This window comes from Microtus oregoni, unplaced genomic scaffold (genome assembly GCF_018167655.1).
Source record: "Microtus oregoni isolate MIOR12 unplaced genomic scaffold, Mior012 000015F_ref0000493, whole genome shotgun sequence".
NCBI classification, from domain to species: Eukaryota; Metazoa; Chordata; class Mammalia; order Rodentia; family Cricetidae; genus Microtus; species Microtus oregoni.
Genome location: NW_024543074.1, coordinates 35,492,469 through 35,504,563, shown reverse-complemented (window position 1 = coordinate 35,504,563; position 12,095 = coordinate 35,492,469). Strand labels below are relative to the sequence as shown.

Genomic DNA, 12,095 nt, shown 5'->3' with positions numbered 1-12,095 from the left:
AACAGATGGATATAGACATTAGACATCTCTTGGTTTTCCGTTGATACACACTTCATGCCCAAGTAGCGTCCTCGGCAGAAGTAGTCTTCCCAACCAGCAAGAACTAAGGGGTGGCATATGCCTTTAATCCCAGCACTTGGGAGGCAAAGGCAGGTTGAAGCCAGCTTGGTCTACATAGTGTGTTCTAGGACAGCTAGGGCTACACAGAGAGACCTTGACTGGAAAAACAAAACAAAATAAAAAACAAAATTAAAACCTAAACTAGGAAGGTTTAGACTTGATCTTTATGCCAAGAGATGGAGGTGGTGTGGGATCTATGTGAAGCTTGTTGCTTCTATGCTAACAAATCAGGACTTATGTAGGAGACTCCACAAAAGATTAGAGATAACCTAGATAGAAGACAAAAGGTGTAAGAGTCAAATAACTCCTGGTACTCTAGATTGATTGGAACCCATGACTCAACCCTCCTCACTGTTCTCGCTGGCCCTATAGTCTTCCTTTGTGTAGGACTTGCTGTGGGGCCCAGTTTAATAAATTGCTTTTTAAAAATTATAAGACAAAGATTGACTCAACTAAGCTACTTATCCTCAGGACCCAATATTTACCCTTTAGCCAGTTTGAAAGTAAATAAAATAAATGGGGAAACAAAGTGACAAAGGTAACACCATCTTGTCCTGGTTCTGTTTTTGTGACTGGACATGTCTCAACACTCTATTCCACCCCCATCCCAAGCAGACATGTCAGTCTTGGCAACACATTTGGGATTTTCCATGACTCTGATTGTGGTACTTGCTGAGCGATAATGCTCTTGGACACTGTAAAGATTTGTCACTCATATTGGTTTAATAAAAGGCTGACTGACCAGGAGCTAGGCAAGAAGTATAGGCAGGGCGATCAGACTAGGAGAATTCTGGGAAGAGGAAAGGCAGAGACATAGTCATCAGCCAGACCCAGAGGAAGCAAGATGAGAATGCCTTACTGAGGAAAGGTACCAAGCCACATGGCTAAACAAAGATAAGAATTATGGATAATTTAAGTTTTAAGAGCTAGTTAATAATAAGCCTGAACTAATAGTCCAAACATCTTATAATTAATATAAGCCTTTGTGTGTTTCTTTGGGACTGAATGACTGCAGGACTGGGCGGGACAGAAACGTCTGTCTATAGGAGATGAATAACCCAAATAATTAATGTTTGTATAAACTAAACATAAACTAAAATAACTAAATATAAATACTATGATATCTGATATAAATACTATATTCTACCAAAGCAAATGTTGCAAAGTTACCCTGATCCTCATCTAAGATTGATGTTAATTATGGTCTGTGTGGTCTTTGGCCTTTAAAACCTCTGTATCCCTGAGCTTCTGTACCAAAAGTCTTTCTGAGGCATTAGCCTGATTTTGGTTGCTAGACAAAAATAAAGGGCTCCTTATACATTTTTTTCTTATTATTTTCTTCTCTCTTTTTTTTGAGACAAGGTTTCTCTGTGTAACAGCTTTGGCTGTCATGAACTCACTTTGTTAAAACAGACTGGCATTGAACAAACAGAAATCCACCTGCCTCTGCCTCTTGAGTGCTGGGATTAAAGGCATATGTCACCACCACCCAGCATCCTTATTAGACTCTTAATTGGCTTAATAAGTACAATGGTGTGTGACTTTTTTGTGTGCATTACTTCAATAAGGCAGCATCAATGGGTGAGGTATGCCCTGCAGGAGAGAGTGATGGGTAGTCCTTAGCATGCCCCCATAGCCCCAAAGTACCACACAGAGCAGGGCCACCTCTTGATGAGAGCACCGCTGGATGGTTTCTCTGCCCTTCAACTTGAAAGCTAAGGGACCCCAGCTTAAAACATTAAATCTAACACTGACCAGAAGCCCACAGTGTTTAGACTCATTCTGAATGGCCACAGGACCCATTACTAGGCGACCTGGTGAGTGCCCTGAGGTTGACTCCTCTGTCCAGAATACAGTGCAGAACCGGAGACCCTCGTGCTGCCCCCAAAGGCCCTCTGAGTTCCTTACCCCGTCTTTTCATACAGGTGATGGGTGAGTCCTTGACACCATAGATTTCTGTAGACTCCAGTAATGTCACCTCTACTTCCTTGGCCTGCAGTACTGTTCCTCTCAGTGGCTTGCATCTGCTGATGTAGAGAAATACTTAGGCGAGAAGCCAGAGGAAACCTTTTTGCCCATCAATTTTACCACGATTCTGTCACAGCAATACCACTGAGGGACCGATATGTCGGTTCATTACCCAGTAACTCCACCATCGTCTGCTGGAGCTTGCCAGTACTCCTTCCCCTTCTGCACCGCAGAGGACCCTCTGCTCTCATCTTCGTCTCCAACTATGGGTGACAATTGTGATGAAGCAATCCATCTCCCTAGAGGATGATTATGAGGATAGGTGTGACTCTTCAGGTTCTAGAACAAGGAGCACCTCTTCTCGAAGTGTTCCCATGGGTAGAGACCCAGCTGACTCTTTCTGTCCCCATCTGCTGTGCACTCTTTCCTCTTGTGTGACCAAGCGACTAGACTGGACATTCTACACATTATCAAGAACACGTAACTTGTTTAGTTCCTTGGCCTTCACTGGAGAATGGCAAATAGCAGCTCTGCTCTGCTGCTCTAATGCTCATCTCCGTGAAAGAGCATCCACTGCCAAGAGCCATGTGGAGGAAGGCGGGGGAGATGGAAGACTCAGTAGGGACCTACGGCTGAAGGACCACTTTACCCCTGAACTCCACATGTAATGTTAGGTGGAACGACAATTGAGTGACATTTTGTAAAAGGATTCCTCAGGATATATGGAATCTAGCAGAGTTTCAAAAAACCAAAACCAGCTGGGCGGTGATGGCGCACGCCTTTAATCCCAGCACTCGGGAGACAGAGGCAGGCAGATCTCTGTGAGTTCGAGGGCAGCCTGGTCTACAAGAGTTAGTTCCAGGACAGGAACCAAAAGCTACGAAGAAACCCTGTCTCGAAAAATAAAAAATAAAGCAAAACCAACCAACCAACCAACCAACCAAAAAACCAAAAGAAAAACCAAAAAAAAAAAAAAAAAGGGTTGTCTGATAGTTTGGTTGCATTCTGACAATAAAGTTTGTTTTGAATCAGGGAGTGGAACTAGCCCTTAGCTGACCAAAATTAACCATAAAGGTTTTGGAGGACTGAGAACGGGTAGAGAGGCAGGACTTAGAGAGGATCTCAGCCTTTTGGATTGAGGAACAGAAGAGATAGGAGGTCACTGGTGGCTTCTCCACTACTTCACTGATCATCCTGGTTCTTACCCCAATATCTGACTCCCAACTTTTTATTGATAAAGAATAATAAATAAACACATCAGAATTATTCTTTTCACAGGAGTGAATCCAAAGCCTGATTATAGCACAGAAAATATATTCAACAAAATCATAGAAGAAAAATTTCCCAACCTAGAGAAAGTTATGCATATGAAGATGCAAGAAGCTTATAGAACACCAAATAGACTGGACCCCCCCCCCAAAAAAGGTCCCCTCTCATGTAATAATCAAAACACTAAACATACAGAATAAAGAAAGAAAATTAAGAACTGTGAAGGAAAAAGGCCAAGTAACATATAAGGTCAGACCTATCAGAATTATACCTGACTTCTCAATGAAAGCCAGAAGGTCCTGGTGGAGTGTTATGCAGACATTAAGAGACCATGGATGCCAGATTACTATACCCAGCAAAACCTTCAACCACCATAGATGGATAAAACAAGATATTCCATGACAGAACCAGATTTAATCAATACCTAGCCACAAACCAGCCCTACATAAAATACTAGAAGGAAAACTCCAACCCAAGGAAGTTAGATCCATCCAAAAAAAAAAAAAAAAAAAGAAAGACAATAGATGATCTCACAGCAGCAAATCCCAAAGAAGGGAAAAATCCACACAGTAACGTCACCAGCAATGAAAACTAAAATAGCAGGAACTAACAATTACTGGTCATTAATATCCCTTAATATAAATGGACTCGACTCACCTATAAAAAGACACAGGTTAACAGATTAGATATGAAAACAGAATCCATCCTTCTGCTGCATACAAGAAACACACTTCAACCTCAAAGACAGACATTGCCTCAGAGTAAAGGGTTGAGAATTTTTTTCCCAATCAAATGGACTAAGAAACAAGCTGATGTAACTATTCTAATATCTAACAAAATAGGCTTCAAACTAAAATCAATCAAAAGAGACAAAGAAGGATGCTTCATGTTTGTCACAGGAAAAATCCATCAAGAGGAAATCTCAATACTGAACACCTATGCCCCCAATACAAGGGCTCCCTCATATGTAAAAGAAACACTACTAAAACTTAAATCAACACATTAAACCCCACACACTAATAGTGGGAGACTTCAACAGCCCATTTTCACCATTGGACAGGTCTACCAGACAGATAATTAACAGAGAAATAAGGGAACTAACAGATATTATGACTCAAATTGACTTAACAGACATCTATAGAACATTCCATCCAAAAGAATAAGGTAAAAGAATATACCTTCTTCCTAGCACCTCATGGAACTTTCTCAAAAAATTGGCCACATACTAGGTAACAAAGCAAACCTCAACAGACACAAAAAATTGGAATAATCCCATGTATCTTATCAGATCACCATGGCATAAAATTAGAATTCAACAGCAACACTAATTTCAGAAAGCCTACAAACACATGGAAATTAAACAATGCTCACTTGAATCACCAATGGGTCAAGGAAGAAATAAAGATAGAAATTAAAGATGTTCTAAATCCCATGAAAATGACCACACAACATACCCAAATTTATGGGACACAATGAAAGCAGTGTTAAGAGAAAAGTTCATAGCAGTAAATTCCTACGTAAAGACGCTGGAAAAATCCCACACTAGTGAGCTAACAGAACACCTGAAAACTTTGAAACAAAAGGAAGCTAACACCCAGGAGGACTAGATGGCAGGAAATAATCAAATTGAGAGCTGAAATAAACAAAATAGAAAGAAAAAACAATAAAATAAATAGATAAATACACGAAAAGAAAAAGTCCAGAAGCTCAATAGTTAATGCTGTGTAAAGGATTGTGATTTTTATATCCCAGAATACATGGGTTTTGGATCATTTACATAACACATTTTTTTGGTACATGCTCCATCTTGTGACATGGAACTCATGTGTATGTGTGTGGGCATGTGTGTTCCAATGTTTCTTTGTTGCTGGTTTCTTTCATATACTAATTTTGACCTCACTCTCTCCTCTACAGTCTTCACAGTGAGTAGGTGCAGGGTTTCTAGCCTGGAGGATGCTGTCACAATTCAGACAAGAGGCAGTGATGACTTAGGCTGTAGCAATAGATGTGAAAGTATAACAGGTGAAGGTTTGGGAGATAGTTGGGATGGAAAATGGTGATCGGATGGAATCAGATTAGGAGGGAAAGGGAAGAATGAGTGTCTTAGTTACTTTTCTATTGCTGTAATAAAACACCATGACCAAGAAACTTAATGTGGGAAGGTCATCTGTCTATCTGTTGCTTTCATTGGTTAATTAATAAAGAAACTGCTTGTCCTGATAGGCCAGAACATAGGTGGGTGGAGTAGACAGAACAGAATGCTGGGAAGAAGGGAAGTGAGGGCAGACACAATGGAGCCAGCTGCTAGGTCAGACATGTTGAATCCTTCCTGGTAAGACACCACCTCGTGGTGCTACACAGATTATTAGAAATGGGTTAAGCAAGGTATGAGAGTTAGCCAAGAAGAGGCTAGATATAATGGGCCAGGCAGTGTTTATATAAATACAGTTTGTGTGTTGTTATTTTGGGTGTAAAGCTAACCATGTGGGAGCTGGGCAGGACAAAAAACAGGCCTGCCCTCAGCCCACTACAAAAACTTACAAAAGAAAGCATTTAGTTGGGCTTATGGTTTCAGAGGCAGAGTAAAGGCATAAGACGAGATCTCATATCTTGATCCACAACCACAAGGCAAAGAGAAGAGAACACAGGGAATGACAAGTCTTTTAAAATTTCCAAGCCCACCCCCAGTGACATACCTCCTCCAACAAGGTATCATACTTTCTGATCCTTCCCAAACAGTTTCATCAGCTGAGACTCAAGTATTCGAGCATGTAAACCCATGGAGTCCTTCTCATTCTCACTACAGTTAGGAATGCTCCCAGGCTTACTTATATATCTGGTGAGGTACTGGCAGCAAACGCCGAGAAATGTGAGTGGATCACACTGTGGAAAGATCAGGGAAGGTCTTCAGTTTAATTTGGGGAAAGTGATTCAAGTTCACTGCTTACACCTCATCCTTGCATGTACAGATCTGAAAGTGTGGACTGTGAACATCCATTTGTGAGTCTTGTACAGGCAGGCACTGAAGCTTTAGATATGTACGAGCTTATCTGGGGAGAGAGAATGGGTCGAGAAGGAAAGGTTACTGTCTTGGGCTGAACTTCACAGAGTTTCCCACTTTTAACAGTCAGATGGAGAAGCAAGGAAAACGGACTGAAAGCAATGGCTATTGATGTGGGGAAAGGCAGTGTGGTACCTGTTTGAAGGTTATCCGTTCATGATCTCGTTTCCCAACACACTCACATTTAAAAACTTGTATTAGAAGCTGGGCGGTGGTGGCACACACATTTAATCCTAGCACTCTGGAGGCAAAGACAGAAGGATCTCTGTGAGTTTGAGGCCAGCCTGGTCTACAAGAGCTAGTTCCAGGACAGGCTCCCAAAGCTACAGAGAAACCCTGTCTTAAAAAACAAACAAACAAACAAACAAACACCTCACATTAGAAAACCCTGGGAATTAGACAATGCAGATAGTATTTCAACTTTACATGTGAAAACATGTGTCTGAGAAAACAAATGACATCTGGATGGTTCTGAAATGACTGAGCTGGATTGCAAACCCAGGTGTCTCAATTCCCAGATTATGGAAGTTCTCTCTATAGAAACCACCGCAAGCTACCATCGGACACTTGTCAACAGAAGATTGGGTTTTTGCTTTTTGTTTTCATGGTTCATGACACTTGGGAGGCTGAGGTAGGTATGTGACCCATAGAAGCCTTTTGTTTTCCTCGATCATCTCAGAAATAGGTGTTCAACTTCATTCCCCTAGTGGGCAAGATGGCAGTTACAACCAACATGACCATAATCATATCAAGCTCTATCCCTGCCAGGTTACAGGGACACAGGATGGAGGGGAGACATTTCCAACACTGGAACTTCTTCAGATCATCACATCTGAGGACAGGCAGCCTGAACCATCTTTTCTAACGTGAAGAGCAGGAATTAGGTCCAGTGAGGAAGGCAGGAAACTTTGAAAGCCAGCCAGGGAGGAGTCGTAAGAGGACCACTGAATGCTTGCAGCAGAATTCATGCCTATAAGGGGCGAGAGCCATGTATTGACTGAGGCGCCACCAAGTGTAGACTCAGCCGTGTTTGTACATGCTTTATGATCCTGGCTTCCTGGCAGGTGTCATTTCCTCCGGAATGAGGCACATGACAGTGTGGGGGTAAGCTCGAAGTGAGGATTTCCTGGCAAAATCATTTGGTTACTCTCGGAATGTGGGCTTTGTGCAAAAATTCCTCATTAGGATGTTTCAGGCTATCTACAGTTCTAATACAAACACTTTAAAAAGAATCAATTTAAATATCAGTTAAAGAAAGTATCCAAGACAATGAATATTTATTTAGGACTAAAAGTATTTGATGGGAACGCTTTTGCCATTACTAGCCATGGGCACATTCAACACAGTTCAGGCAAAGGAGAGTTTTACAGGTGGGAAAGGAGACAGCTCTTACTTCACTTAGATACAGAGGTCCCTGGTCTTGGAGATGAGAAGGCTGAGTTCCCCGGGATTACTGGTTTCGGGAAGAGAGCATCTGTGCGCACTGCTGCCATCTACTGAATGTTAAAGGTTAATGTTAAACAGTGCTACAGAAAACTGTGCTAAGAAGACCAGCAAGGCTCGCTCTTAAGAACTGGAAGTCTCCTGTGGGGCTTTGAAAAGTCCTTGATGCAGAGTTTGTCTCAGACAGGCAGGCTGGCCCTAGTTTTGGCGGGGGGTGAGGTGGGTGATGAATTAATGTTAAACCTGAGAATCGGGAGGAGAAGAGACCAAATCTTCTACTGTCCAATTAAAGATGACTGTATTTTGGGGTGCACCTGGGACTGGCTAGCCGGATGCCTCACCCTAAGTTGGGATTTGAGAGAGTAGCTCCTACTGGTATCTTGTGATCTCATTTATAGGAGAGATAAGATGTGCACAGGGCAAGAGAGTTGTGCATTGTTAGAAAGATGCAATGAAAGAAAGCACAGGCAAGGAGAAACAGCGTGTGAGCAGGGTCGCAAGCAATTCACATCTGAGAAATGGGAACTTCTCCTTCATTACAGATAGAAACCTTAACTTGCAAGAATTTAATGCAGGACATCAGGAACTTTTTTTCTGTATTGTTCCTTTTATAAATTTGTTTTTAATTACACGATGTATTTTTCTCCACTTCCCTCCCCTTTTCTCCCCTCCCCTTCTACCCTCTCCCATGATCCCCATGCTCCCTATTTACTCAGGAGATCTTGTCTTTTTCTACTTTCCATGTAGATTAGATCCATGTATGTCTCTCTTAGGGTCCTCTTTGTTGTCTAGGTTCTCTGGGATTGTGAATTGTAGGCTGGTTTTTCTTCACTTTATGTCTAAAAGCTACTTACGAGAAAGTACATATTATATTTGTATTTCTGGGTCTGGGTTACCTCACTCAATATGATGTTTTTTAGATCCATCTATTTGCTCACAAATTTCAAAATGTCATTATAACCCCCCACCCCTGCCGCCCGGTGTAGTACTCTATTGTGAAAATGTACCACATCTTCTTCATCCATTCTTTGGTAGAGAGGCATTTAGGTTGTTTCCAGGTTCTGGCTATGACAAATAATGCTGCTATGAACATAGTTGAGCACATGTTTTTGTGGTATGATTGAACATCCTTGGGGTATATGCCCAAAAGTGCTATTGTTGGGTCTTGAGGTAGATTGTTTCCTAATTTTCTGAAAAAATCTCCATACTGATTTCCAAAGTGGCTGTACCAGTTTGCACTCCCACCAGCAATGGAAGAGTGTTTCCTTTACCCCACACCCTCTCCAGTATAAGTTGTCATCTGTGTTTTTGATTTTGGCCATTCTTACAGGTATAAGATGGAATCTCAGAGTTGTTTTGATTTGCATTTCTCTGATGGCTAAGGATGTTGAGCATTTCCTTAAGTGTCTTTCAGCCATTTTAGATTCCTCTGCTGAAAGTTCTCTGTTTAGGTCTCTACCCCATTTTTTATTGGATTATTTGTTCTTTTGATGATCAATTTCTCGAGTTCTTTTTTTTTTTTTTTAAGAGATCAGTCCTCTGTCTGATGTGGGGTTGGTGAAGACCTTTTCCCATCTTGTAGGCTGCCATTTCAAACATGAACTTTTTAATGAGAAGTAGAAACCTTAACTTACATGGATTTTACATAGGGCAAAGAGGAGCTTTCTTTTTTTCTTCCTTCCTTCCTTCTTTCCTTCCTTCCTTCCTTCCTTCCTTTCCTTCTTCTCTCCCCCCCCCCTTCTTCTTATTAAGTTTTTCTTTTGAGACATGGTTTCTCTGTAAGGAGTCCTGGCTGTCCTGGAACTTGATCTGTAGATCAGGCTGGTCTTGAACTCACAGAGATCCATCTGCTTCTGCCTCCCAAATGCTGGGATTAAAGGTATGTGCCATCACTGCCCAGCTCAGGAACTTATTCTTGTGCCATCACTGCCCAGCTCAGGAACTTATTCTTAACTGTCTTAACTGCAAACAGAACCCTTAATCTGAAAGGTATATCTTTCCTGTTTTGCTCTCCCATTAACTTACGAAGTATTTTGTCCCTGTTTTTTATCTCACCTTAACCAGGAGCAAAGCTTGACTAAGTGCCAGACTAGCTTATTAGGGCCATCAGGGTCCAGGTTTTAACCCTAATAATTCAAGCAACATTTCTACCCTGCCTCAGTCTGGGGCTGTTTCCTTAGTATGTGGGGAGATAAGCCATGACGTGTGAGTGTTGATGGCATGTGTGTTCTCCATTTTACTCACAGGCTTTTGTGACCTGCAGAGTTTGGGTTTCCTTAAGATTTAGAGACAAGTGACCAGTCTTGGGTCAGTTTCTTCTTTCCCATCTTAAGAGAACTCATTTGAAGAGGGCTTCAGCTCATCAAATTTCCTGGGTATATGACCATATTAATTGCATATGAATTCATTCAGCATTTTTATTTCTTTATTACTGTTTTCTCATAAACCCCAGTGTAAGGAAGTTACAGTGAATATTGTGTTCCCATTCGGCAGATGAGAAAAATGATACACACACACACACACACACACACACACTCCAAAGATGAACCAACCAAGGCCGCACAGCTGGTAGGTGCTGGAACAGGGACTCTGACTTCTTTATGCTATTCCACATTATTTCTCTGACTGTTTCTGTAATGTGCTCACAACATATAGTCAAATGTCCCAATTACAAGCCTACCTCTTCCCCACAAAATGTCCTCTGTGAGACAGTGGTCATTTACTCTCCTTCAAGTGACAGCTCTTGTGCCTGCTGTTCACTGCAAGCCCCGGGCTGGTGTTGAGAACCAGCCCACAAAGGCATGAGGAGCCGAGTGACAGAGGAAAGAGGTTGTGATGGAGTAAGACAGCACAGCAGCTCCTCCAACTTGTATTCTTGCTGGCGATGTTTCCAGGTTTAATTGGAACCTGATCTCTGTGACGAGAATCCCATGGAAAACTACCAACTCTGGTCTAGGAGCCAGAGGGAGGATGTCCTAGTTACCCTATCTTAGCCTTTGTTAAAACTGCCTCTTTATGAGGACCTCCCCAACTAATCACTCCTCTTAGCTTCTGTTAAAACCGTTTGCTTCAGACGGTTTCCTTCTGCGAAGCCCCCTGCAGCTGCTGAGCACAATGCCAGGATGTGGTTTCTGCCTTTAAAAATACCGTGTTCTGGATACTCAGGGCCACACCTAGGTCCCTGAACAATTGGCTATGGCCCAGCCAGCTGGAGTAAAGACTTCCAATTGACTATATGCACAGTATCTGAGTGGTCGTCTCTGGTGAGCTTCCTGTAACCACTGGAACTGCACAAAGTACAATGTACTGGACTGTAGTAATAGGAGTGGTGGGCTGTGGCCCGGCTCCCGGCTAGCTTTACCAGTAATAATTACATGGAAACTGTATTCATTTAAACACTGGCCCATTAGCTCTAGCCTCTTACTGGCTAATTCTCACATCTTGATTAACCCATTTCTATTAATGTGTGTAGCACCATGAAGTGGTGCCTTACCGGGAAGATTCTAACCCGTGTCTATCTTGGAGAGGAGAGCTATGGCATCTGCCTGACTTCCCTTCTTCCCAGCATTCTGTTCTGTCTTCCCCACATACCTATGTTCTGACCTATCAGGCCAAGCAGTTTTCTTTATTAATTAATCAATGGAAGCAACAGATAGATAGAAGACACTCCTACATCACTGAACCTCCAGGTTAAAGTGCTTTAGGCAGCAGCAGGGCCAGGAGGAAGGAAGAGAGGCTTTTATGCTAAGTAAACAAAAATTTATATTCCATGGCAGTTAAGAAACAGGCTATGGGTGGGTTGCCCTACACACATGGTTGAGTATCTTAGGATTTTGATAGGCCTGTAGGATTTGGGGTATATACCATGGTCACTGGGTGAACCAAGTGGTGGTTACATGTAGGATGGCTGTAGTCTTGTTAGACTGCATCCCTACTGTTTCTCATGAGCATCTTGGTGCTGTGTGTACTCCCTAAGTCTATTTGCCATTGTGTTCTCCACCCTAGGAAACTCGTGTGTGTGTGATTCCTCCCCCGGACAACAAGAGGAACAGAAATACAGTAACAGTTTGACCACCTGACTTTCAACAATGAAGCAAGAATAGAAACTATTTGAGCAAATGTGTGTCCCAGGGGATGTGGAAGTAAGACCGGAGCTTCTATGGCTCCTGAGACAGAAGCCATCTTTGGGGACTTCAGCAGTGTCTGGTCTAAAGGAAACTTCAATAACTTAAAG

At 42.2% G+C, this 12,095-nt stretch overlaps 1 long non-coding RNA gene across 1 annotated transcript in view; it reads left to right on the top strand.

Moving 5' to 3' along the window:
• Nucleotides 1–12,095, top strand: part of LOC121457007 — a 17,213-nt gene extending 5,118 nt beyond the window's left edge. Inside the window, exon 3 of the long non-coding RNA XR_005975672.1 lies at nucleotides 11,867–12,095. This is a non-coding gene — a long non-coding RNA (uncharacterized LOC121457007). The remainder of the gene's footprint in view (nucleotides 1–11,866) is intronic.